General features: G+C 51.9%; 1 protein-coding gene and 1 pseudogene across 1 annotated transcript in view; one reads left to right on the top strand and one right to left on the bottom strand.

The window, feature by feature from the left end:
- Positions 1-25,296, bottom strand: part of Mnd (L-type amino acid transporter minidiscs) — a 107,111-nt gene that overhangs the window by 41,783 nt on the left and 40,032 nt on the right. The window lies entirely within an intron of this gene.
- Positions 7,686-16,349, top strand: LOC144139739 (uncharacterized; annotated as a pseudogene).

Here is a 25,296-nt window from a genome sequence, read left to right on the forward strand (position 1 = left end):
TAAGCTACCCCCAACGGCTCCTTTCAGCCTTTGCAGGCGGCGGCCGCCCATTTCAGCAAAGGGCCGCATACAGAAGCCCCATTCAGAAACCTTGGCTGACCTTGGCGTCTGCTTGAAGAATGATCTTGAAAAACATTTCCACAATTGCCTAGTCTGCTGTAGAGGCAGAGCTGCTGCTGACTGACTTTGGCTCGCGACGCCCTCCACCGACAGCGACGTGTTCCCATTTCCCGAACGATATAGAACCTGCGCTGTCTGCACGGTGCAGAACGTCAATTAAATTAGGTGCGAATCAGCGTCCTGCACCTAAAAGATAATAACCGTCCTTAACAAGGAAAATGTGCGCAGAATTGACCTAGAGCATACTTGTACACGCATAAAAGAGAACCTTGACGTAACTATATAAAAAAAAAATTGGCCGCGTATATGCTTGCTTCGCTGCAAATGTAGCCTTCTGCCGGCCATGCCACGTACCAGCCTCTCCTCTCTCCCAATCTCACCCCTCGCGCTCTTACTATCCCCTCTCCCTCCTCCCACGGAGTAGAGATTTGTTCAATTAAATTTTCGTACATTCGCACTGCTCGCGCGCCATCTGATGGGGCAGTGCGGGCCGTATTGTTGGTCTTGTTTTTTGTTGTTGTTCTTGAACAGCGTGTGTATTTGGTTCTAGCTTGCCTCTCTTTTTACACCCCTTTTTTAACGTGTACTTTTTTTTTTCATTTGCGATCGTAAAAACCAAACCAACGTGCATTTTTAATTAAAAGAACGCTGGCACCCTCGGCTATGTATTCACATTTTGCCTAAATATGCCTCCGCTTTTTAATGTGCGCTGAATAATGCGCACGTGTATGAGCCATATTCCAGCACTTCGAATAGTTTGTCGCGCCTACACTTTTACTGAACTTGTTCCCGACTTCTTTCCCGTTGGCCGCGGGCGGCTGAATCGAGTGGCAGGCAGACAGAGAGACCAAAATTTTCGCGTTTAGGCAGCTCAAGAAAGGCCGTCGTTTTTAAAACCTCTTCCACCTTAGGTGCACTGGCCACTTCCGTGACTCGTTCGACTTCTGGCTGGCAATGCCGATGTTGCTGAATTTGGTTCTACAGGGCACGAGAGGAGCGCAAAACGCACCGTTGGTATACAGATCGTTTCAATTGAGCATTCAAAAGGTATTTATGTACTTGCTGTTGAACGTATATATGCGTCCGCGCGCATGTGGCGAAATAAATCAATCCTCGCTCCCCTGAACGGCCCAAGGCTGAGCATGCTTGAGAAAAGGATGGACCAGCGCTTCGCAACGACGCCTCCTGTGTGCGTGCCGAACCACTGAGTTATTTGTGCAAGACTGCATGGATCGCCATTATTCGCATCCGATTGATTTAAATCACCTGGCTGGCAGCGACGTTCGATGTACTTCAAGGCTAGGCGCTCAAGAAAATAAATTACTCAGCTTCCTCGCTCTCTTTCACGATCGTCTTGTTTTTAATTTTACAAGTATTTTGCCATGTCATTAAAACAGGCATTTCAGCGGCACGTATGTGTTGTGCTTGCGCTGCTGGTAGCAACTATTAGTCCGAGCCTCCAGGCTACATGAACGCGCGTGTGTGTATTATGTATTCTTTCCCTGCGAATTTCGAGGGGGTTAGTAGAAAAAAATTACCCCATCTTCCCGAGGGGAACCCTGAGTAGGATGCGGAGCATCGGGCGGTTCCGTTGCGTTCCGTTGTGTTAGTAGTTGGGTTTGGGGGAAATTGTCGAAGTTCCGGTACTGCCGCTCGACGTTCTCGAACCGACGCTGCTTGACGTTGCCGAAGCTCAGGATCCGCTGCTCGACGTTGACGCTTCGAAGCTGCTTCGCGCTGACGAAGTTCAGGGTCCGCCGCTCGCTTCAAGCGTTTGCGTTCAGCGTCGCGTGCCCTTCGCTTCGCAGCTTTGTCTTGAGTGGACGTAACGTTGCTATTAGTGTTTGGGCTGATGCTGACGCGTGCTTGCGTCAGCCCACTCACTGACGGGACTGTTGCTTCCATCACACTTCATCAGAAGCATCAACGGAGTCAACCGAAGCAAGCGCTGCACAGAACGCGCGCAGCGCTCTACCCGCCTTATATTCACACTTGAAGGAGAGGAGACTAGAGGAGGACAGTAGCGCATGCGCCGCGAGAGCAGAAGCGAGAACGCAGGAGAAGCGCAAGCAGGTGGTAGGAGAGAAGTGGAGAGAGTAACGCGCAGCTGTTGGAGAGCGGGAAGGAGGAGAGTTGCGCATGCGTAGTGTGAGTGCGGACGCCGACGCCGCAGGACATACCCCCGAGCAAGAGATGCTCCGCATCTAAAACTAAAGGTCTAATACGGGCCAAAGTTCAATACCAAACGGCCGAACGATAGCCACACCTAATATGGCCGAAACACAGAATATCAAGATAGATTTATTTCCAAGGAAAGTGAAAAACGCTGGCAGTTGCCGTGTAAGAGCAGACCAAACACTTGTGCAGAAGTCGAATGCAACAAAAATTTAACAAGAAAGTAAGAAACATACAAGAAAAATGAAGTCACAATAACGTAAAAAAAGAACTGTATATACGAAATCACATTACGCAGTAAAGCAGCTGCGTAGAAAAATCAACCAGGCAATAGCCGGTATCACACGCACCGTCGTGTTATCTGAAAACTCGAAACACAACTCCGAGGGAAACTGCAAGAAAGTACAAGTAACAAATAAGCATCACTAAACTCCAGACGTTACATCAACTCGCGGCAATACAAATCCCAAACCAACACCTGTGTGCGACCAAACGATTCGCAAGCCCCTTAAAAACTAAGGAAACTCGCGGCTACCCTGAACTTCCGTATTCAAAGGTTATTCCCGCCTGCAAAGCAGTTTCCCGCGCTTTCGGCCAATTTCAGGGCCGAGGGTCTTGCTTTGCGCATGAAGCGAAACAGTGCGTCCAGCGTTATTGCATAGCGCTACTGCGTCGTTTCAAAACTACGGCCTCTCGTTTTAGAGAATTGGGCCCCAGCTTTCTGCGCCAGTTCGACAAGCTGTTTATTGAAGCACGTCCTGAGCGGCTTCTACGAGTAATAAACGTCGGCGGGAGCGGGACACGCGGCGGCATTCGGCGCCAGTAAGCAAACATGCGCGCCCATATCTAAACGCACCCTGTTTGATAGCGAGATAAACACGTCCACAGAAGTCATCAGCGCGACGCGTGCACAGTCGTTCGCAACGGTGGCGGTCGTAACCGGGCCAAAACGAAAACACGAGGCGGATTCCACGCAACCTCCGCTCACCAAAAGCAGAGGTGGGTCGCCTTTTACCCCCTTCGGTGAAGTGCAGGTTGACGTGAGGTCAGCGCCCGCAGCCTCCTCACTTGGCGACGTAGAACAGCTTGAGCTCAAGCTCACGTGAGGTCGCCTGGGCCAAAATCAAGATTGGAGTTTGTGGGGGCCCGTGTTCCCCTACGCCTCGCCTGCACATGTTTCCGCGAGCTGGGAGCCGCCATTTTGGGTAGCCGGCGCGTCACGTAGGTCGTGTCCTCTTCATGACCCCGCGCGACGCGCCGAACCGGCTTGCCGCGAACGTGTGCGCGAGGGCGCGAGGGAAGGAGGACCAGTTTGTCACCTTCCTTAGCGCCACCCTCTCCCCGACCTGGCGAAGATCTCCTCTCCCCGCCGAGCTGACCTGCGGGACGAACGGGCGCTCCGCCGGGGAGTCGACTGGGAGATTTGGTCGGAGTCGGTTGGCTCGGCTGTGCCTACGCCGAATGCCCCGATGACGGTGAACCCAGTTGGCTCCACGGACTCTGCCGAGAGATTCTGCCCTGATCGGTCGCCTCGGGATGCCTCCCTTGCTCCCGCGACCGTGATGACGGATATCGAGGTCTGAGCCCAGCGGCTTGAGCGAGCGACAGGAGCCACTGTCTCCCCGCGAGCGATAGTCGTGTTGTCTGGTGTATGCACTGTATCTGCCAGGCAATAAAGCCTTACTTTGGATTGCCGGAGCCTGTCTACCGCATGTGAGTACCCGAACCCGTGCGTGAGTCTTCGGATTCCGCAGGGCTAGTGTACGGCGCGTAGCGTTCTCTAGCAAAGCTAGCCGGGGTCCTCTGCTATCCCGTACGTTAGCCAACATTGGCGCCCAACCAAGGTTTTTTGCGATGACAGGGCGGCACCCCCGCTTCTCGTTGCTTGATTCCGAAGTTCAGGGCTGGTTGTCGGACGAGATTGCTTGTGGTAACGGCTTGCGGGACGCCACTGTCGACCCGCTGCTGTCCGCCACCGTGCTTACGCCAGAGCTTTGTCGAGGCGGCGCCGATCTCCCCGATAACCGACGCGCCGCGCAGGAGAGTTACGGGAGCCATCCCACTTCTGCCGGCGTGAGGCACTACGACAGCGCGAGGGATGATTACCCAGTCCCGCGCCTGTCGGCCGCCACCACTACGCCCAGGCCCCTCTGGGGCCCAGGCAGCGCTATCCTAGCAGGCAACCAAAGCGCCACGCGGGAGAGTCACGGGAGCTATCATCCCACTCCTGCCGGCGTGCCGCACGGTGTCGGCGGGCGGAACGCTTCTTGCGACCACCTGCCGTCACCACGGGCTGCAACGAGATCATGCCCTCCGGGCCTTGGTCGTAACAGCCCAGCGGATATGTTTGCAAAGGAGGAGCTGCGCCGCAGCTCTAGCGCACCCGACCCCGCCGTGTACGAGCCTCACGGCTCTAGCGGTGCGGCGGTCGCATCGTTCGCCGACGCGTTGGCGCCACGAACGTACCCCACCACGCAGACCTCGCAAGCGGTTACGGCTAGGGCGCACGTCGCCTGCCTTACGCCAGCGTTGTCTCGCGAGGAACCACCCCTGCCTTCGGCAGCAGTCGATCTCGCACAAGCCCTGATCAACGCGGTGCGCGCACAACCGAGCGTCAGGCCTAACAGCTCGCTCGGTAGCCTCAGAATACCCGAGTACGGCGGTTACTCTGACCGCATGAGTGCTACGGAGTACCTCGAGGCGCTGCACCGCTATCAGGAGGCGTCGGGTATGGACGACAGCGTGATTATAGGACGTGTTCTGCCTATATCGCTGACCGCCCAGGCTGCACGGTGGTACCGGCTGGTGGGACGCGACGCTCGTGCGATGGGCGAATTTGAAGCGCTCTTTCGCAGCGAATTCCTGCCCCCAGATTACGAGCGCCGCATGTTGAACGAGCTAGAGATGCGAACTCAACACAGAGATGAGTCTCTGCTCGAATACGTCAGGGCAATGCAGGAGCTGTTTTTGCTTGCAAAGCCCATGGCGTCTGAGGCGGAAAAGGTTGAGAGGGTGACGAGACAAGCCCACCCAACTTTTGCAGCGTACCTTCGAGGCAGTCAGTTTGCCAACCTCAATGAACTGGCCAGCGAAGCAAAACGCATCCAAGCCGATATTCTAGCTGCTCGCAGCTATCGGCCGCCTCCCCCAGCCCACGCCACGCTGGAGCCAAGGTGCGCATGGCAGGGTGCGTCCCCACCGCCCATGCCGCGCGCCGCGGCAACAGCAGCGCACGCGGAGAGCACGGAAATACAGCCGCGCGATGTGTCGGAGCGCGCGCTCGACCCGTACTCGTACGCCATGCGGGCGCGTTCTGACGCCCAGCAAGGCATGCCGCAGCACGGCTACGGCCGGGGACAAAACGCGCATGAGGAACCCAACAGCTACGCCCGTGTGGAAAGCTCGAGGGGACCGAACGCGCAGCGCGACAGTCAGGGAGCAGTAGCGCACTCGGAACCCAACCGCTACGCCCGTGTGGCAAGCCAAGGGAACCAGCCAGCGTTGCGCGGACAGCGGCCTCCGGCTGCGCAGTCGCATCGCGGCATCGTCTGCTACAAGTGCCGCGCAACGGGCCACTATGCCCGCGCGTGCACCGCTCCCTGCCCGGCGCCGGAAAGGCAGCGCAATTCGGGAAACGCCAGCCGCCGTCGGTGAGCACTTCGTCGCCGACGGCTATGGTGAGCCCCTAATCCCGATGGCGTGCAGGGTGAAAAGCCCCAACGCACTAGCGCCTTTCATCGCCCTTACGATCGCTGGTCGAAAGTTTGCGGCGTTGCTGGACAGCGGAGCGTCTGCTACGCTGTTCGGCGATGATGTCCTCGCTCATTTGCATCGGAGAGCTATTCGATTGCGAGCTTGCGACATCACTTTCCACCTAGCGAGCGGGAAAGCCAACTCAGGCGGCTCGGCGAGGTTGGTGGTCCGATGGGAGAAACGAGTGCGACGCCACAGATTCGTACATCTCCCGGGCCTCACAGTGCCTGTAATTCTCGGCCGTGATTTTCTGGCTCGTACAGGCATTGTGATTGACATTGCCAACGGCGGGTATAGGCAAGGCGTTCATGCAGCACTGCTCCCGTTTGCAAAGCTGGCCGAGGTATCGGAAGCGCGCTCCGCTCCGAATATCTCGCGCGCGCGCGGCAAAAACGCAACGCCGCCGGAGACGCTTTGCACTCCGGAGGCCGCGCGAGCGGGCAGGGAAGCCATGTCTCCCACCCGCGCAGCCGCCGCCGCGACGGTAGCTCGACGAGCGCGCCTTGCGCTTCCGAGAGCTCGCGCGGGCGCTCACCGCATCTCGCGGCGCCCCACGCACCCTCCCATCGCGCAGCGTAACAAAGGGAGCCCCGAAGGGACGGCTGCCACCCCGCGCCGAATCCCGGGCAACCCCCCCTTACCGCCCATGCCGGCAGTAGCCCCTGCCTACAATTCCGGTACGGCGTTCAGCAGCGAAGAGTTCCTTAAGGGTGAGCAGAACTATCCGTTTTGTAAATAGCCTGTATATTATAGGGATATATTGTTTTTTGTTGTTGTTTTTGTTGGGCTCAGGGAAGAGCCGTGCTCTGAGATGGAGCGAGGTGGCGCGGCCACCGGGTGTCCGGTAACAGCTGGTATTGCTGTCGGCACCAAGTTGTAAATATTTGTGAACCCGAATCATTGACAGGCCAAGAAGAGCCGAAAATCTGAGGAGGGGGGCGGCGCGGCCGCCGTGGCGTCCGCTAACAGCTCGTATTGCTGTCGGCGCCGAGCGCAAAGCAGTTCGTATTGCTGCCGGCGCGTTTATTTATTTGTTTGATTGTTTTGTTTTGTTTGTTTTCTGGTTGTTCTTTTTTCTGGTAGGTTACGTTTCTGCTCAACCTAAGGGGAACTTCTGCTGATTTACATCGAAGGAGGCCTCTGACCCCTTCAAGGTGGTTTTCTCGCGCAGTCTGCGAAGAGTGATTTTTGAGCTCTTTATGCGACTCGCGGGCGGCCGGTCACGTGTGCGGCCTAAGGCTTACATTTTAAGTTCTGCCACTCCGTGATTTGGCATGGTAACCTCGAATGTAGTGTGTGATACCGGTGGACGCCTTCTGCCCTGAGCACACGAAATTCGGAGTTATCGAACCGCTGCACCAGTGTTAGGGTTCCTGTTTTGGCCCTAGCCTGGCCCGAGCACCCTGTTTCGCTTTCCCACTCGGAGAGCAGAAGCAGGGAAGTTGGGCGTTGTTGCCGTTACCCCCGACTTGTTTCTGCAGCACGTCCCCCCTGGCGTTTGCCCCCGGTCTGGTCATGTCGCCCGCAGCCACACCACACGCCGCCGGTTCCGGAAGCTGCTGGTGCCTACCATCCCTGGCAGCCCAGGCCCCGTCCCCAGGCCGCAGCCCGCTTGACGCGGTCCAGCGACGATCGAGATGCGGCCTCCTGAGCAGGCACACCTGGCGCCTCTCCAAGGCACCTGCCACGGGCGCTTCACTGGCAGCACACGAGCACTCCAAAAGCTGCTCTTCTGGGCTGGTCCCTGGTGGGCCCGGCCTGCACACTGTCGAGGCCACGACCCCGTGTCGACTGGCTCTTCTGGTGCCCTCACGACCTTGGCGGCCGTCTCTGCGGCGGACGCTGGTGGCCTTGCCGGACGAACGACTGGCTTAAGAGGCCCCTCCTGTCTGAGGAGACGTCGGCCCGCCTGCTGCCTCGGCCTGCGGTTTGCTGTTTACATCTCGTCTGCTGTTTACACCTCGTCTGCTGTTTACATCTGCTGCCTTGACCTACGGTTCCTGGGCTGCCCCACCTCCGGTGACTACAAGACGCGCTGGACTGAAGGTGTGTCGTGGACTGTGCGTGTGGTGTGGTGCTGCTTCGAGATGGGAGAACTGTTAGGAACTTTGCGGACCTTTGTTGACCGGGGGCGAGTGCTGTTAATTTCGGGGTGTGCTGTACTTTTGCTCGGCAGCGGTTGTCCAAGCGGTGCAGGCTCGGTCTTGAGGAGGGGGGGATTGTGGGGGCCCGTGTTCCCCTACGCCTCGCCTGCACATGTTTCCGCGAGCTGGGAGCCGCCATTTTGGGTAGCCGGCGCGTCACGTAGGTCGTGTCCTCTTCATGACCCCGCGCGACGCGCCGAACCGGCTTGCCGCGAACGTGTGCGCGAGGGCGCGAGGGAAGGAGGACCAGTTTGTCACCTTCCTTAGCGCCACCCTCTCCCCGACCTGGCGAAGATCTCCTCTCCCCGCCGAGCTGACCTGCGGGACGAACGGGCGCTCCGCCGGGGAGTCGACTGGGAGATTTGGTCGGAGTCGGTTGGCTCGGCTGTGCCTACGCCGAATGCCCCGATGACGGTGAACCCAGTTGGCTCCACGGACTCTGCCGAGAGATTCTGCCCTGATCGGTCGCCTCGGGATGCCTCCCTTGCTCCCGCGACCGTGATGACGGATATCGAGGTCTGAGCCCAGCGGCTTGAGCGAGCGACAGGAGCCACTGTCTCCCCGCGAGCGATAGTCGTGTTGTCTGGTGTATGCACTGTATCTGCCAGGCAATAAAGCCTTACTTTGGATTGCCGGAGCCTGTCTACCGCATGTGAGTACCCGAACCCGTGCGTGAGTCTTCGGATTCCGCAGGGCTAGTGTACGGCGCGTAGCGTTCTCTAGCAAAGCTAGCCGGGGTCCTCTGCTATCCCGTACGTTAGCCCACAAGTTGGCGTGCAACTTCACAGCGCCTGGGTGAAGTGAAAGAAAAAAAACGCTTCAGTGGCCAGAACTGAACCTGAGTCCCTCCAGTTATGAAGCCGGAATCTATCCGATTGCTCCATTTCGACACGTTCGAAACTCAGTCCAAACTCAGACGACAACCAAAGAATGCGTCACGAGAAAGCTTCGCGTTCAACCATCGTCGTCATTAAACGGAGGGGTGTATGATTTTTTATTCGTAAAACCAATTTTTAGCACACACATTTGCGAGACAGATGTAGCCCCTCTGTCCGTCACTCGAGTAATCTGAAAATAAAATAAACCAGCAAAGAAAAAAAACCATATAACTCCGACACACTGGTGGGGGTCGAACCTGGTGCCGCGAATCTGGGATCAGTTCTCCTTTAGCTTCGTTAGCGCTTCTTGGAAACAGTAGCCTGTCGTCGGAAGCGACCCGCCTGGACGCAGAAACCAGTGCAGTAGCAACGGCGGCTTTGTTGCTCCGGCTCGTCCCCAGGCGCAGGCCCCCGTGTTCCTTCCAGGTTGGAATTTGATATAGCCGTTCAGGTGCTGGAAAGCTCCCACGCGACTGCTTACCAGCGTGGGCTCAAAAATTGCCTAATTTTTTTTCCTTTTAGGCTTACTCTGCCACGTCTCGCAAGATCATCGCGTCTCAATGACCCTGAACTGCCGAATCGCAAGAGTTGCAGGTGTCACGTCACACCACCTCTGTAGAGACGTGTCCCAGCTGCGCTCGCTCGGAGCCTCGCCGCTGAGGTACACGTACACGTCACTACGTACACGTCACTGAGGGGATGTGTACGTAGACAGTGACGTATACGTACACGTCACTGAGGTACACGTCACTAGGCGAGGGTTTACCGGTTGCTTCGCCGGCGCTTGGTCGCTCAGTCTCACCATGTACGGCACGCCAGCTGAGCCGTCTGTGCGTGCGATTCAGCTTTCGCTCGTGATAACCAGGCTTACAAGTGTTAAACCTAAGCCATTTCTTGGTTCTAAGGTTGCCCTCGAGCTGCATGCAAACACCTTTCTCGGTTCCAGAGGGCCCACTCGCTAGTGAGACGCTCGCCGACCGACTACAGGGGCAGATTTCTGTATGAGTAGGCCAAGCCGAGGGCTGAATTAGCTATGCTACGTCATGAACTCTCTTGGTCACACTCAGGGGGAACAGGGGCGCACTTGGCAACCAGCACTATCACAACAGCCTAACGGCCCGCCGGGAAAACAACATGCACGCGCCCTATACGAACGTTGTAAAAGAAAACGATTGCCGCACGCCTTACGTCGTTGCTTTCTCATCATCAACTACACGTTTCATATTTTGTGGAAGCTAACACAGGACACGCCAACACCAAGCAACGACTGATTGATTGTAGGGTTTAACGCGCCGACGCAACGCAGGCGATGAGGCGCGCCATATAGTGGATGGCTCCGGATTAATTTCGATCACCTGGGGATCTTTAACGCGCGCCGAAATCGCGCACACACGGGCGCTTTTGCTTTTCGCCGCCATCAGAAAAGCGGCCGCCGCAGCCGGGAATCGAACCCGCGACCTCGTGCCACTGCCAGTGGCGTAACTAAAGGGGTATTCACACGAGAGAGAAATCCGCCGTTTCGCTCCTAGGAGTGCGCGCCACGTGACCCCATACGTCACGGTTTCTCTCCGGCGCACCGCCTCCGATGGGAGATCGGAGCTTCTGTTCGGGAGCTACAAACCCTCCGACGCTCGGCGGCGGAGGCGGCGGGATTTCGTCTGCTCGTCTGGCCGCTGGCCGCGGCTGAAGTTCTAGAGCGGTTGCAGGCACTCTATTTTTATCGCTTCTTAATACATCGGACGCGAAAATGCGTGGCGCACATGACAGGCGCACTGAGGATCTATAAACGTTGCACTGAGGGAGCCGCGTATACCACCAGCACGGGCTCTTGGCGAGCGGCGGCCTCGGCCGCGAAGTGGCGCAGGCCGGCGCCGGTAGCTCGAGCGACAGCTTGTTATTGCTCCCCAAGGCGCAAACAAAGCTGCGTATACGAGAAATGGGGTAATGATGTGACGGAAAGTTGCTTTAAAAATCGTCACCTGAGCCGCTTGCCAGAGCGGCGATCGAATATTCGCCGTAGTGTTAAGCCTAACATCTGTATGCGGGCCTGTAGGTGGGCCGGCCGGCTGCTACCACGTCGCGCGCCGTTCTCTGCGCGCGGCAGCACCTGCATCGCGTCGACGACCAATTTTTGGTCGGTTGACAAGATCAGTACGTATGAGCTTAACAGAAATTGCCGCCGTCGCGGAATCGGCGGTGCTACGGCAGCTCTGCTTTAGAGATAAACGACTGCAAACAGTGATGTCCGTCCGAAAGTCGCATCCTCCGTGTGAGCGAAGGAGCTGGCCGAGCGGAACTCCGCCTGCGGTGACGTCACGACCTCCCTCGGATTTCTCCGCTGAAACGCTCCGTCGTGTGAATACCCCTTAAAGGGGGTAGGGGGGTACAAGTGCCCCGGGCGCCACTTGGCAGGGGGCGCCGAGCCGAGTCTGCCCAACTTGTGGCCGAGGGGGAAAAATGGCAGCGGGGCTATCTTTCAGTAGCAGGGCGGCGCAGCTGCAGAAGTCACTGTTGGAGAGAGTTCTTGTTTGGGGTTATTCGTACGGCATTGTAACCCTGCGGAAGACGAGGACGAAGATAAAAGGGACACACGCGAGGCGCCGGCGCCCCCCGCATCGCCCGCATCCCTCGGCAAAGCGCCCCGGGAGTGTCCCCCTCTCTTCGTTCTCGCCTTTCGCACGCTGTTCAAGCAGTTAAACTGTTCGCCTTGTCGGGAAGCGCGGCACACTAGCTACACCCAGATGAAGGAGTTCGGGAGGCAACACGAGATGATATCTAGTGTGCTTGCGTGCGTGCTGTTCGTATGTGTTTTCATGTGTTCTCGTTTGTATTCCAGCCGCGGCGAGAGGGAGGGGGGGGGGGGTGCTTAAAATTTGCGCCCTTAGATTTCGATTAGCCCTTTGCAGGTATTCTTACAAGGCGAGGTGAACAACGTTCAGGGAATTGTAGAGATCCTGGTACTTAAAAGTCGCGGTGCCTACTGTTGTCAAGTAAGAGTCGGAGACGGAGTGCAAGGGTCAAAGCGGTAAAGCCAGTCAGTAGGTATACCTTGAAGACATACTTGAAGTTTTCCAAGTTATGGCAAATAACGACAAAGAATTGAGTGAAACGAGAAGTGATCGCACACTAGCTATTGCACCAGCGGATGTTAAGATATGATGTTTTTATTTTGCTCTACTTTTGGAACAAGACACTGGTTCGAATAGATCCTGTTTAAAGGCTGCAAGACTCAACAATGAACTTTTACCAGGCTGCTTTGGGCATGAACGCTTTTAGAGAAAAGAATTTCGTGACGAAAGGGGAACGCTGGTGAGTGAGTCACTCGATGAAGGGCTTGGTGTCTGTGAGTCGTGGGATGTCAGTGTTGAAAGGCGTTCGAGACGAAAAAAACAAAAACAAAACAACGGATGGCTTGTGAAAAGTGGGAAGGAGAGGCGTGAACGGCTAAGCAGAAAATACAAAGGGTCATGAAATCCACATTCGACCGTCTTTATTCTGAAATGGACGAGAGATTTAGTCGCCGGCATGATACCGATGCCAAGTTTGGCTTTCTCCTGGACATCAACAAGCTGTGCTACGGTGACGACGAGAACGGACTAAGAACAAATTGTTACACCTTTGACGAGTTTTATCGTTCCGACGGTAGCGCGCAGGACCTCTATGAAGAGACTTTAGATTGCCCACTGCTGTTTTCACGGTGTGTTGACCGGAGATTATCAAAACCTGAAAAACTTCTGAAATTTATCATACGTATGGGGACGACAACGTATTTCCCAGCCTTCGCGTCGCAATTCAGATAAAGTTAGCCATAGCCATTTCCATATCGCTGGCTGTGAAAAGTCCTTCAGCAAGCTAAAACTAATACTTCCCTATTTGCGGGCCACAAGGGCCCGCGACAGACTTTCTTATGTTGCTCGGCTGAGTGTGGAAAGAGAAGAAACTGCCAAAATAAACTTTGATGAGATTATAGAACAGTTTTCTTTATCGAAAGCAAGAAAAGTGATGGTGGAGTGCCGTAGTGTATAGTATTTTTCATATTTGTCTTATTAATAACCTACTGATCTAATTAAAGCGTTTCAAACTCAAAGAATGCGTTTCTCGACAACTTGTTCACGATGAACATCAGCACTGACGTCACAAGAGGCAATGATATGCTACCAGGAGACAACAGTGATTGCAGGAATGAGTGCATCATTCCATCATCATCATCATCAGGAGTGCATCATCAGGAATGCATCATTAGCATTGATAACAAAATGTGGGCATACTATGCAGATTTAAAGAATGACTAAACATCAATCCGTTTAACGGTAAGGCAGCGAAAAACGATAACAACTGTGTACATGCGTACTTGGTCGTTTTCTTCAGTGTGTTTGTACATAATTTATGAGCGTCGCCTTATTCGCGTCATGCGAGGCCACAACCGCTGACCAGCAAGCTCCATTTCTTCTTTCACTTTTTTTTTTTCTACGCAGTGTCTAGAATTACTTCCGAGGGATCCCGAAATTTAAAACAAAAGTTTTTTTTCCTACGGAACTTTCAGCCAGTGTCTACAGTTACGTTCGACGGAACCCGAAATTGCCAATTAAAGTCACATGCGACGTAACTTCAACCGAATGATTTGAGTTACGTCTGGCCTAGCCAGGTATTTCACAGTAAAAAATTATAGTGCGAAATACAAATTAAAACGAGCACATCGGCCGTACGGAACACTACGTAGACGACCCGGAATATCACAAAGGAGCAGAGGACGCCGCTCCTGGCAGTCGGCGCCCGATAAAAAGGGAGTGGCGGCAGTGTCGTGCCATTATCTCCCAGACAGTAATGGTCGTACACCTTCCTCTCAAACAGGAACGAAAGCTCGTTCCTCGTTCTTTCCAAAGTTGGAAACGAGTTCCCGTTGCAAGTTAATTACGAAAGGAACGCGTCCCAGTTATATTTCCAACACTGAAACTTGTCGCTACATTAACGTTACATTTGATTTTTCTGTATTAAAATATAGTGCAGGATAATTCCCGAGGCGAAATAAATTGAGCAATTCAAAACTCACATCGGACTACGTATATTAGACGAAAATGAACACCGCCGGAAGCAGATTACCTGGCGATAAAAAGAACCAAAATCAACGCTCCCACACGAATGTTTTGAGGCTCCGAGCACCCGACATACTCCAGACATGTCTTAACTGCAACTTCCCATGCGGCATGCCGGCATGGGGGAAGGAAACAACAGGAGGGACCGTCACGGGACAAGCTTGAAGCCTACCCAGCTCCCTGTTGCGTTGCCTAGTCATAAAAAATATAAGAGAACTCACGAAAAAAAAAAAAGCACTATAGTCAAGTAGGTGACAAGCGGTAGTAGTTTTTTGCGCCTCAAGTGGTCGTCAATCCTAACTGTATATTACGCGCCGCATACGTGCGTGCCACTTCAATGCCGAGTGCGGCGCGCGCTGCGCGGCTTGTAGCCTAAACCCGAGACGCGCAGATGAACATGTCGACGAAGTGGTCGTACGCACCTGTCCAATAATTTCGCACCGCGCCTAAGTGCCGCATGCCGACGCGTTTTAAAGTAAATAATGGCAGAGGAGGACATCCGGGCCTTTCATATTGACTTGATTTGATTTCGCAAAACACACCATACTTGCATCGGTTGCTCTATATGCACTGAACGCAATAGCGACCTTTTTTAACTGTTTCTGCCCAGGTCATCTTCTAGGTAACCTTCGATTGCCCAGACCGCAGGCAGTCCTGAACTCACCGCAGCCTTTCCTAGTTACAATCCGGCATTCGTTTTTCACATATATTCCTATGACGCGATTTAAAGGGCACCAATGCTCGTGTCTCATTGGCGTCTGCACCCGCCGTTGCGACAAGGCCATGCGCAACAAGTGCAGCGCCTGCCGACAGGTGCGGCCTGCTGCGGGGTTATTCTTCTGCCTTCCACCTTTGAGGAAGCGCGTTCCGCGGAAGGGCGGGAAAATTTGGCAGCCTATAGGAAGAGAAACACAGCAGCGGTCTGTGGCTTTTAAGTGCGAATACACTTTATAAGCGACCCCAAACCATCCACCGCCGGCGGCGGCGGCGTCCGCAATATATATTTAAAACAGAAACAGCATCCGGCGCCAGGTTTCGATCCGAGGACTTTGCAGCCGCAGCGCGACGCTCTACCGACCAAGCCACGGACGCGAGGCTGATAGCAGCGTTAGTGACGCGCCTTATATCTTTAACGCATTCAAACTACGTCGTCAGCGGCGTGCGTTGGCGACTCAGCGGCGTTATAGCGGCTTGATAACTGCGTGGTGTACACGTGATACTACAAACCCGATGGAAGAGATGGAAGAGAAGGCGGCGAGGCGGTGGGCTGCGGGGGCCGAGCGCAAGCGCCGCAAGCGGGCCGACAACCGTGCATTCGCACTTTCACAATCTCCCCCTCGGGGAAATGCGGGGGAATTTTTTTCTCTTTTTGTACTAGCTTCAGCGCCCTAAAGCCTTGGCGTCAAAAGCAGACAAATCTTATAGCTATGGCACGTTTACAGAAGGAACGCCGTTGTTCCCTCGCTGTTGCTTCGTAAGTTTATGTTACCATTACTGTCCCACCGGCTCTTAGTGGAACGGTAGCGTACCTCCGTTCTTCCCGAAAGGAACTAGTTCCAGGAACGCCGTTCCGTACAACAGTCAGGGGCGGCAGCACCCCCGACTTTTCTTCATCACCCGTCGCAGCGTGTTAGCACCAGCCGGGGCAGCCAGCCTTGTAGCAGCTTCCTCGGGAAATGCGCATAAGGCTTGCCGACAAGTAGAGAAACAAATCGAAAGATCACCACATACAACTCTGCACTTTAATATAAAGTTTATTTTGTGCTTTACCATTTACCGCGTGCCCACCTATGTATTTTCTGTAGAGCGTGTACGCCAATATATAGTTTGGTACGAATATACGTATTTTAGTATGGAACTCTATGACCGCGAATACTAAAGCTTGGGATGTTATTAATTCCCGGGCAAAAAATGCGTGCGAACCATTTCTTTCAAGACAACATTTCAGTTTTATATTTGATTTGATTGATTGAAGGGTTTAACGCGCCGACGCAACGCAGGCGATGAGGCGCGCCGTAGTGGAGGGCTCCGGATTAATTTTGACTACCTGGGGATCTTTAACGTGCGCCGAAATCTCGTACACACGGGCGTTTTTGCTTTTCGCCTCCATCAGAAAAGCGGCCGCCGCGGCCGGGAATCGAACCCGCGACCTCGTGCTCAGCAGCGCAACGCCTTAGCCACTGAGCCACCGCGGCGGGTAGTTTTATATTTCAATACATATCATTTTACTGACATCTGCATATAAAGTGACTGCATGCGCCACAATTAAATATGGCGTAACAACCACCCCGTCTGCCCATAATAGTTGCCGCTTTCATAAAATACATTTTTCGTAAGTCAGCCAGCTATAATAATTAAAATTCTTGACATTATCCTTTCCTGGGAAGAATAAGAGAGCACCAAGTCATTCCCTTCTCTAAACCTCATCAATTATCAATTGTATCTGTAAAAAACTCTTGGTGCATGTAAACTTTGTTCTCGGCACGAGCTGCAGACGCTATGAACTGGAACTCCGCCGCCCTCGACAAGAGTTTCTATTTTGTAATTCCCGACTTCTCCTTTCCTTTCGTATGTTGGATATGAAAAGAAGTGTACGTGCATTCGTATAAAAAAAAAATTTTAAGAGAGAACTCCAATGACCCAGGTGGAATTCTAACGCACATCGCCTCATTGTACGGCTGCAAGTAACACGCTCCAAACCGCTCGACAAAATGGGATTTTTTTCTTAGTATTGCATGAAAAACTAGTCCTAAAATCTCACCCTATATATCTACGATGACAGGACGAACCGACGTCAGTGTTTCAACTATTATTTACCAATTCCGCACCGGTTAGGCCGTTTATCAGCAACATTCGTGTTGTTTGCCAATTTGACGTCACCTGTCGTACAACGAACCCTTGCAGTAATGTTGCGCAGATTTCATTGAACCTGGCGGTATTTAGTACCGACAGCTGTAAACGTTTTTCAGTGCTTGCCTCACGTCAAACGTCGGTTTAATTTTCATTTCGAACTTAAATGTTTACTGTGGCATACGTCGGACGTAACTTCAATTTCATTTACAGGCTGTTACGCCGGAGGTAACTCAAAACACTGGCATAAAGTTCTGTCGCACATAATTTTAATTTTTAATTTTGGGTTCGTAGGACATAACTCAACACATTGGCTGAAAGTTCTGTCGGTTGTAAATTTAATTTTAAAGTTTTTGGGTCCATCGGACGTAACTCTAAATAACATCCTAAAGTTCCGTAGGGCATAAATTTAGTTTTCAATTTTAGCTTCCGTCGGACGTAACTCTACACACTGCGGTTTTTCTAACTTTGCGGACATCTAGTGTATTGTACATGCATGGATGCGCTGTAGGAAACAATCAATAAAGTAATCGCTCATTCGCTTGCCCAAAACATCCAAATGGCCGTTATCGCATACAAATAATAATAATAATAATAATAATAATAATAATAATAATAATAATAATAATAATAATAATAATAGCAATCATTATCATCATGTGGGGCGCGAAAATATATTTGCCTCGTGCTCAGCAACGCCTTAGCCACTGAGACACCGCGGCGGGTAACACCAAGCAACGAACTGTCTGGCCAGAACGGCATGCACATGGACACTTTTTAAAGGCACAGGAAATCCTGGCATGTTTTACACTGATGCAATATAATCCTTGTAAACATCTCTGCAGAACAGTTTTATTGCCGGCACTTGATTTGATAGCAAGCGGTATAAATGTGCCCCCCTCCTTTGTATTGTTAGTGAAACAGCTGGAACACTTCGCTTCGGCGTGGTTTTAGAGGAAGATGAACGTCAGAAATTTGTTTAATTCAGAAGGTATCCTCGGACGATCAATAAGTACAAGCTGCACTATACGTAGAGTCGGACGTCTTTTGTTCAAGTCTTTATCGATGCTTCCACTCAAGAATGGCTAATTTTGCTTTCTCATTGCTGCAGCGCGTTTGTATTTTATACCTATGTAAATAAACACCTTTTATCGTAGTTTTCGCTGCATTTCACATGTTTCACGCTCGCTAAAACCTTACGAGCCGAGTAAATTACGAATCTAACCGTAATCTACTCCCTTCCCATAATTATGATTTCGGTTAGATTCGTAATTCACTCGGCTCGTAAGGTTTTAGCGAGCGTGAAATCTGCTCCCTTCCCATAATTCTTTCGACTGCGCTCGGCCGTCCTGCGCCTCCGCGTGGGGGCCGTGTGGACGGCAGAGCGGAAGCACCGACTGGGGCGGGTGGCCAGTCCCGCCTGCACTCACTGCCGAGCGCCCGTGCAGTCCCTGCCGCATGTACTGTACGAGTGCCCCAAGTTTGCGGCAGGGCGGGCGGAGCTTCTGGCCGTGCTCCGAGGGGTGCGGCCGCTCGAGGAACTGATTTGGCCCCCAGGAAGTGCCAGGGAGCGGGACAAAGTGCTCGAGGCCCTGGGAGCATACCTGGGGGCCTCGGGGCTCCACAACGCACTAAGCTACAACTTTACGTAACTGCCCGGGTCGCAGTGGAGTGTAGCTGTTAGTGTAGAATTCCTGTGTGTGTATTTGTGTGTGTGTGTGTGCGTGTGTAAGTGTGCAGGTGTCCTTTTTGCTACTCCTTCGTGTCCTGTATTTTGATATTTATTTATTTGTCTAGTGTTTCGTTTTTCTTTTTTGTTTTCTTTGATTTGATTTGATTGTAGGGTTTAACGCGCCGACGCAACGCAGGCGATGAGGCGCGCCGTAGTGGAGGGCTCCGGATTAATTTTGACCACCTGGGGATCTTTAACGTGCGCCGAAATCTCGTACACACGGGCGTTTTTGCTTTTCGCCTTCATCAGAAAAGCGGCCGCCGCGGCCGGGAATCGAACCCGCGACCTCGTGCTCAGCAGCGCAACGCATTAGCCACTGAGCCACCGCGGCGGGTTTTTTGTTTTCTTTCACCTAACGTTGTATATATGTTATTCTTGCCCATGTGTTATATATTTATGTTAGCCCTCTACCCTTCCCGCTATTCCGATGTACTCTTTCCTCCCTATCCCACCTCCCCTACACCAGCAGGCGTTCCGGTGTCCGCCCCTAGGCGAGACAATTTACGCCTGTTGGTGGACCTTCCCTTCTTTCTTTTGTGCAGTAAATACATACATAATTCTCCCGATAATACGCACTTGCAGCGTTCGTTTCCTCTCTAGTCTGTTTATGCAAGAAACTCTATGGTGGGGGGAGGCTAAGGGGGGGGGGGGGGGGGGGACCGGTGCAGCGGCAATTACATTCACCCTCTACGCGAATACAGAGAGGCTGATCAAAATGCGGACACAGGCGTTCATCAGGCTGCGGCAGATGAACGCCAGTGCAGGCGATGCCAACATTCAATGAGGGCGGCAATTTCACAACTCCAAATTCTTTTGATAGCCGACTATTGTAAACCCTTTCATAGCACTATCGGAAGTAAACTATCGATGGAATTTTATAAAAGCGGAGCTTCCTATGCCTCACTGATGGCGTTGTGCGTCCGAGTAAAACGCACTGCAGGGAATCCAACTTTACACAGGTTCCTTGTTCACAAAGTAACCCGTAAGGGTTCCAAAACGCCTCTGTCAGTGACCGCATCACTGTTTCGTCATACAATGCCTGACCAGACAAACTTTCGTCGAACCTTTCACTACATTTACACAATGGGCTTCACAAAACGATTATGATGATAAGCAAAGGCACATCAAGCACCTCAAGAAAAACAACGGTTATCGTGATCTCCCGATCACGAACCTGAGTCCCTCGCGCTATGAAGCCGACGTCTATCCGATTGCACTATCCCAACACGTACGGTCGATGCAGTTTGGCCTTCGGACTTTGGCTTCGACTCAGGTGCATGGTAGAAAGCTTCGCGCTGTAACCATCTTTCTCTTACGAAAGGAGATTTGATTTCGTTTTAATCATCAAAAGTTTTCATTTTCTAGTTGCAACGCCGCCAACTATCGCGCCGAAACTCAGCTGAGCGGGCGGCGATCTTACACTATATCCCCCGCCCCCTTTCCCCAGTCCGCACTTCATAATTCTTAGCGGCCGGCTTTCTGTGCCCAGCTATCTGCGCGTTCGCTTTTAGATGCGGCGGTTAAGCGTACCGCCGAACAACCGTCAACGGGGCTACGTTGGCTACGTAATGAGCGAGTTAGGCCGGGTACAGACTGCTGCCGCAACTGTCGTAATAACTTTAAAGAATGACGTCATTTCACGTCTCAGTCAACCGAACTGCGTGACATGCCTTTTTTTACGTCCATAGATCACGATATGGCTTTTGCGTCGGTAGTCTTTTGCGTCGGTAGCAGTCTGAACATAGCCGTAGGCTATGTTCAGACTAAGGGCTATGTTCAGACAACCGACGCAAAAGCCATATCGTGATCTATGGACGTAAAAAAAGGCATGTCACGTAGTTCGGTTGACTGAGACGTGAATTGACGTCACTCTTTAAAGTTAATACGACAGTTGCGGCAGCAGTCTGTACGGCCTCAGGCACCTGACGAACGAGGTAAGGGGCAGTTTCGAATGCTGAGCTGGAATACGCGGTCGGAAGGCGCCGGCTTTCGTAAATTAAACGTGGTGTTTCAAATGCAGCACAAGTTTTGGTTAACAGAGAACTGCTAACCTCTGTCATGCACTTATGTTTAGTCTCAAATGCGTCCAAGGTTTTCTTTGAGGCGAAAATATGGGCCGTGTGTCTAATACCCCACTGCAAATGAAGTCTCAAATGCGCACACCGTTAAGACTGCGAACAGCGTCATAAGAGAACTAAAATTATCAATGATGTTCATTAGGCAGTCCTTTCAGTCTACATAGGTATATCTTCCGGTGGGCGTGCAGATGACTGGTCTGTGTGTGCTAAGGTACAGAGCATATCAGCGCACTTTGCAGTTGAGGTACCTAAACAGTGTCTGTATCAGTCATGGAACCGAAGAGCCTCGTAAAGGTTTCCCCATCTGCAAGTTGCGTCACGTCAAATGCGACGACTGGAAGCGATTTGTCGGCGTCGTGTCAAACGTCGAAATCTCCCATGACCACGCGAGGCAGAGGCGGATGTGTTCGTTGTTCACGTACTGCAAGGCGGCCCCAGTAATTGTACTTGACCAGCTAGGAGTACCTCGAGAGCCGCTTTGGAATGAACCTTTTGATACTGGTTTCAAAATGATTCGAGAAACGTAGAACACAGCAGCAACCACTTGGACGCCGCCTATTGTCGAGCACAAAGCTCACATGGCGCCAACACGCACGGTCGCAATCCAAGTATAGCCCTGCTACGTGGTTGTCGACAGCGCCAGTGCTCAGGGTGTACGCGGGCGTCTTTTGTAACACACGGTACAACGCCAGCGGTACGTTCGCCTAGACGTTTTTCGTGGGACACGCGCCCGGAGCCACCCAGAGCATCTGTTTCGCCTCTCCGCGCTTAGAGCGTTACAATCCGCAATCGCAGGTGGCCTGATGGCACCATGTTTGTCGGTTCGCATTTCTCCGGGCTTCTAGCACCGGGTCCAGACTTGACGCTACGTATATCATGCTAACAACAACAAAAAGAAATTCCGGTTATAAAAACACTTACGAACCTTCGCACAGGTGCTAGTGGATGAATAATACCTAAGTCTATATACAGCAGCCGGCCGTTTTTTTGGACTGCTCTTTTATTCGAACTATTTTTCGTTCCCCTCGTGGTCCGAAAAATCGGACGGCTACTATATATATATATATATATATATATATATATATATATATATATATATATATATATATATATATATATATATATAGGGGTAAGCAGTAGAAGAAACTTCTCGTGGAGCCATGGAGCCAGAAGAAATATTTGAGAAAATGGTTGACCCACGATTAAAAACAAAAACAGTATTTTACTGATGTCTCGACTGGAGGACTGGTTTTCATCGGAGTAACGTATACACAAACTAGAAACACGCACGCTTATATATATATATAAGTGCGGAAGGTGTGCTACAGTGCACCCTTGTTAACAACCCTTGTTAAGGAAGGTGTGCTACAGTGCACCCTTAACAAGGGTGCACTGCAGCACACGTTCCGCACTTATATATATATATATATATATATATATATATATATATATATATATATATATATATATATATATATATATATATAAGCGTGCGTGTTTCTAGTTTGTGTATACGTTACTCCGATGAAGACTGGTCCTCCAGTCGAAACGTCAGTATACAATACTGTTTTTGTTTTTAACCATGGGTCAACCATTTTCTCAAATGTGCGTGCGTGCGCGCGCGCGCCTTTCATTCATAGACATTGTTGTTGCGGAAGGGTTTCTTGCAACTTTACGGTCCCCATGAGGTAAAATCAGCTTTGAAAAAAAGGTGATTTTTCAAGAAACTTTTCAAGGGTCGCCGAGATATGCTTGGAATATAAAAGCGACACCCAAAACTTGCCGGGGTTAGGCAATACGTGCTCTATATTTATAAGCACTGTGTACATGGCAAGCAGCCAGCCAAAACTTTCGGCATTATATATAGCTCGCATCATATATGGCAGCTTCTGCTGCTCAGTAACTCGCGTTTATGCGGTCCGCGCTGGTCGATTTTCGTGCAGGATCGCACATGGAATCCACTTCCTTTGAAAAGCTTCCTAGTCACGCACCAAGACGCCCGATGGCGCCAACACGTGACCCGCACGCCAAGCTGTCGCGGCCACACATCAGCTGACAACAATCGCTACGGGGCAAGAGCGCGCCCGCCGTCACTATTAAGCCGTGGGCTGGAAGCCGCGTTTGTTGTCTTCATTTTCACAAAACCCATATTTTGTGGTTGATAGCTCCTAGAAAACGCAAAAAAAGACAGTGACTGCTGGCAGAAAAAGGTGAGATAGGAAATATTTTCGCACGAATTTACTTTCTAACTTCACAACCGCAAAAAAGAACCCATAAGAAAAACGCGAGAGTCCAGCTTGATGGCACCAAGGACAAATAAAACATCCATGAATAGCTTGAAAATACCTTCACCAACATTTTCGCACTTTCCAGCATGCAACGCGTAATTTAAGGAACGGGTGCTGAACATTCTCACGAGTGAGTGAAATGCCATCACTACCCTATTTCCATTCGTGGCAGTAGACCTTCGTTTCGCTATTTAAATGAGCAAGCACTTCTATGTGGTCTCAACTCGCTGTCGTCGTAGACTAAAATGTTATAAATCAGAGGTCCGCAACCTGCGGGGCAGTAATATGCGACCCCCAGCACGTCGTCAGAACACCCACCCCTTCCCCTGTCACTTCCTATCTGAAGACCAACACGCCAGTTTTGACCTCCAATGGGGTTAGACGGGAGACAAGAACAGAGAATTGATCGCTTCTAGTTTGCATTAGCCTGCATCTTCATACTTAGCCAGATTATTGTCAATTATAGTCAAATATTATTGGCAATTCGCTGATTTTTTTTTATCTTAGCCTGTCTTACCCAATTTGCCGTCCGGCCCTCAGCCGTGTCGGCTTCATTCAACTCGGCCCTCCGCCTGAAAAGGTTACCGACCACTGCTATAAATAAACGCGCTAGGTCCTTCCTACTTTGACATCACACCCCTTACACCTTCCCTACAGACAGATCTTCCCAGCAATGCATTGGTGTATATTTGTGAAGCCGACTTTGGAGGTCTTGGTGCGAACTGCTTTTAGAGATGAATGGGGTCTTGTGGAGGTAAATAATAAAGGCGCTTGGGCCTTCCTACTTCGCTATCAGGCCGCTTATATCCCACCGAAAAAAAAAAAAAAAGACTTTCAATCAATGCATGTGTATAGTAATGAAGCGAACTTTAAAAGGGCTCGGTGTTAGCAAAGCGGCTTAAGCAATTATTCGACAATTGGCACTTAGAGTTTCTGCAGTTTTTTTATCATTAAATAACTACCCAATCAAGGTGATGTTGATGTATCTGTGTTTTGCAGCGACAGCTGCTAATGGGCCTCCAAACTTCCCGAGTTTTCCAGTCGGCTCCAACGCTAAACTTCCGTGCTTTCTGGGAGCACAAGCTGCACAGCGGTATTGGTGGGAGCGCCGGTAATCTTTCAGAGCACTTCAGCTCTTAGCGCGGAAACAGTGGCAGCTTCTATGTGGCCTGCTGCTATTTGTCCTCCTTAAAGAAGAAGGCAGTTGCTTTCTGAACAGTTGCGCCTCAATAGAAAAAAAATTACGCCCACCTCCCCTCGCGGGAACCCTGGTGTGATGCGACGCTGAGGGGGGTTCAAGCGCAAGCGCAGAGCAACCGTCGACCGAAAGGCCGCCGGAGAGCGGCCCAACGGTTATATGCGCAGCGCGCCCGAAGGAGAGGAGACCGCGGAAGAGAGAGTACTGCACATGCTCCGGCGCCAGTGCGTCTGCCGCGGCTATGACGCAACACCATCCACTTTATTCCAATCCAATACAATCCAATCCAATCAAAGCCAATCCAATCCAATCCAATGCCCCTCGCGAGAGAGGGTTCGCTATCGGAAAGGAGAGGGGGTGAGCGGCGGAGAGCGCAGCTGGCGCGGCGAGGAGAATGGGGGAGGGGTGGACGCCGACAACGCCGACAACAACGCCGGATGGATGCAGGGACAAGGCGAGTGAATGAGATGCGTCGCATCTAAAAGCGTCGATGGGAGTGGGTGGGGTTTTTATAGTTTACTCCGTTGATACGGGGCTACTACTGATAGACCGCAGCAGGCTTTGCAAGGGCGGTGGCAGTGAAAATACGTACTATTATGAGTAATATCAAAGGGAACACAGGAACGCGTGGCAAATAGCCTCGAAACAGACTCGGAGTGACACGCGGATGGCGCTGTGAAAAACAGAGGGCGGAAGGAGGGCGCTCTTCCACTAACTGCTGGCACTCCCACCACGCTGGGATTTCTAAAAAGCGGCAACTTATGTCATTTCACCGATGATATAGTATCGTCCGAAAGCCGATAAGACGCACAGTGGGAATGGGAACAGTTGTTAGAACAGCGTCTCCCTCTCCACTTTGTTTCCGACGGCGGCCGCTGCGTATCACTCATAGCTGGGTCTGAGGGTGTTTTCCACGCGTTCCTGTGTTCCCTTTCATATTGCTCATAATAGTACGTCTGAAACGTTTGAAGAAGAATAACTAAGGCT

The sequence above is a fragment of the Haemaphysalis longicornis genome, unplaced genomic scaffold, assembly GCF_048455015.1.
Source record: "Haemaphysalis longicornis isolate Haplotype H1 unplaced genomic scaffold, Haemaphysalis longicornis Haplotype H1 scaffold_1, whole genome shotgun sequence".
In the NCBI taxonomy this organism is placed as follows: Eukaryota; Metazoa; Arthropoda; class Arachnida; order Ixodida; family Ixodidae; genus Haemaphysalis; species Haemaphysalis longicornis.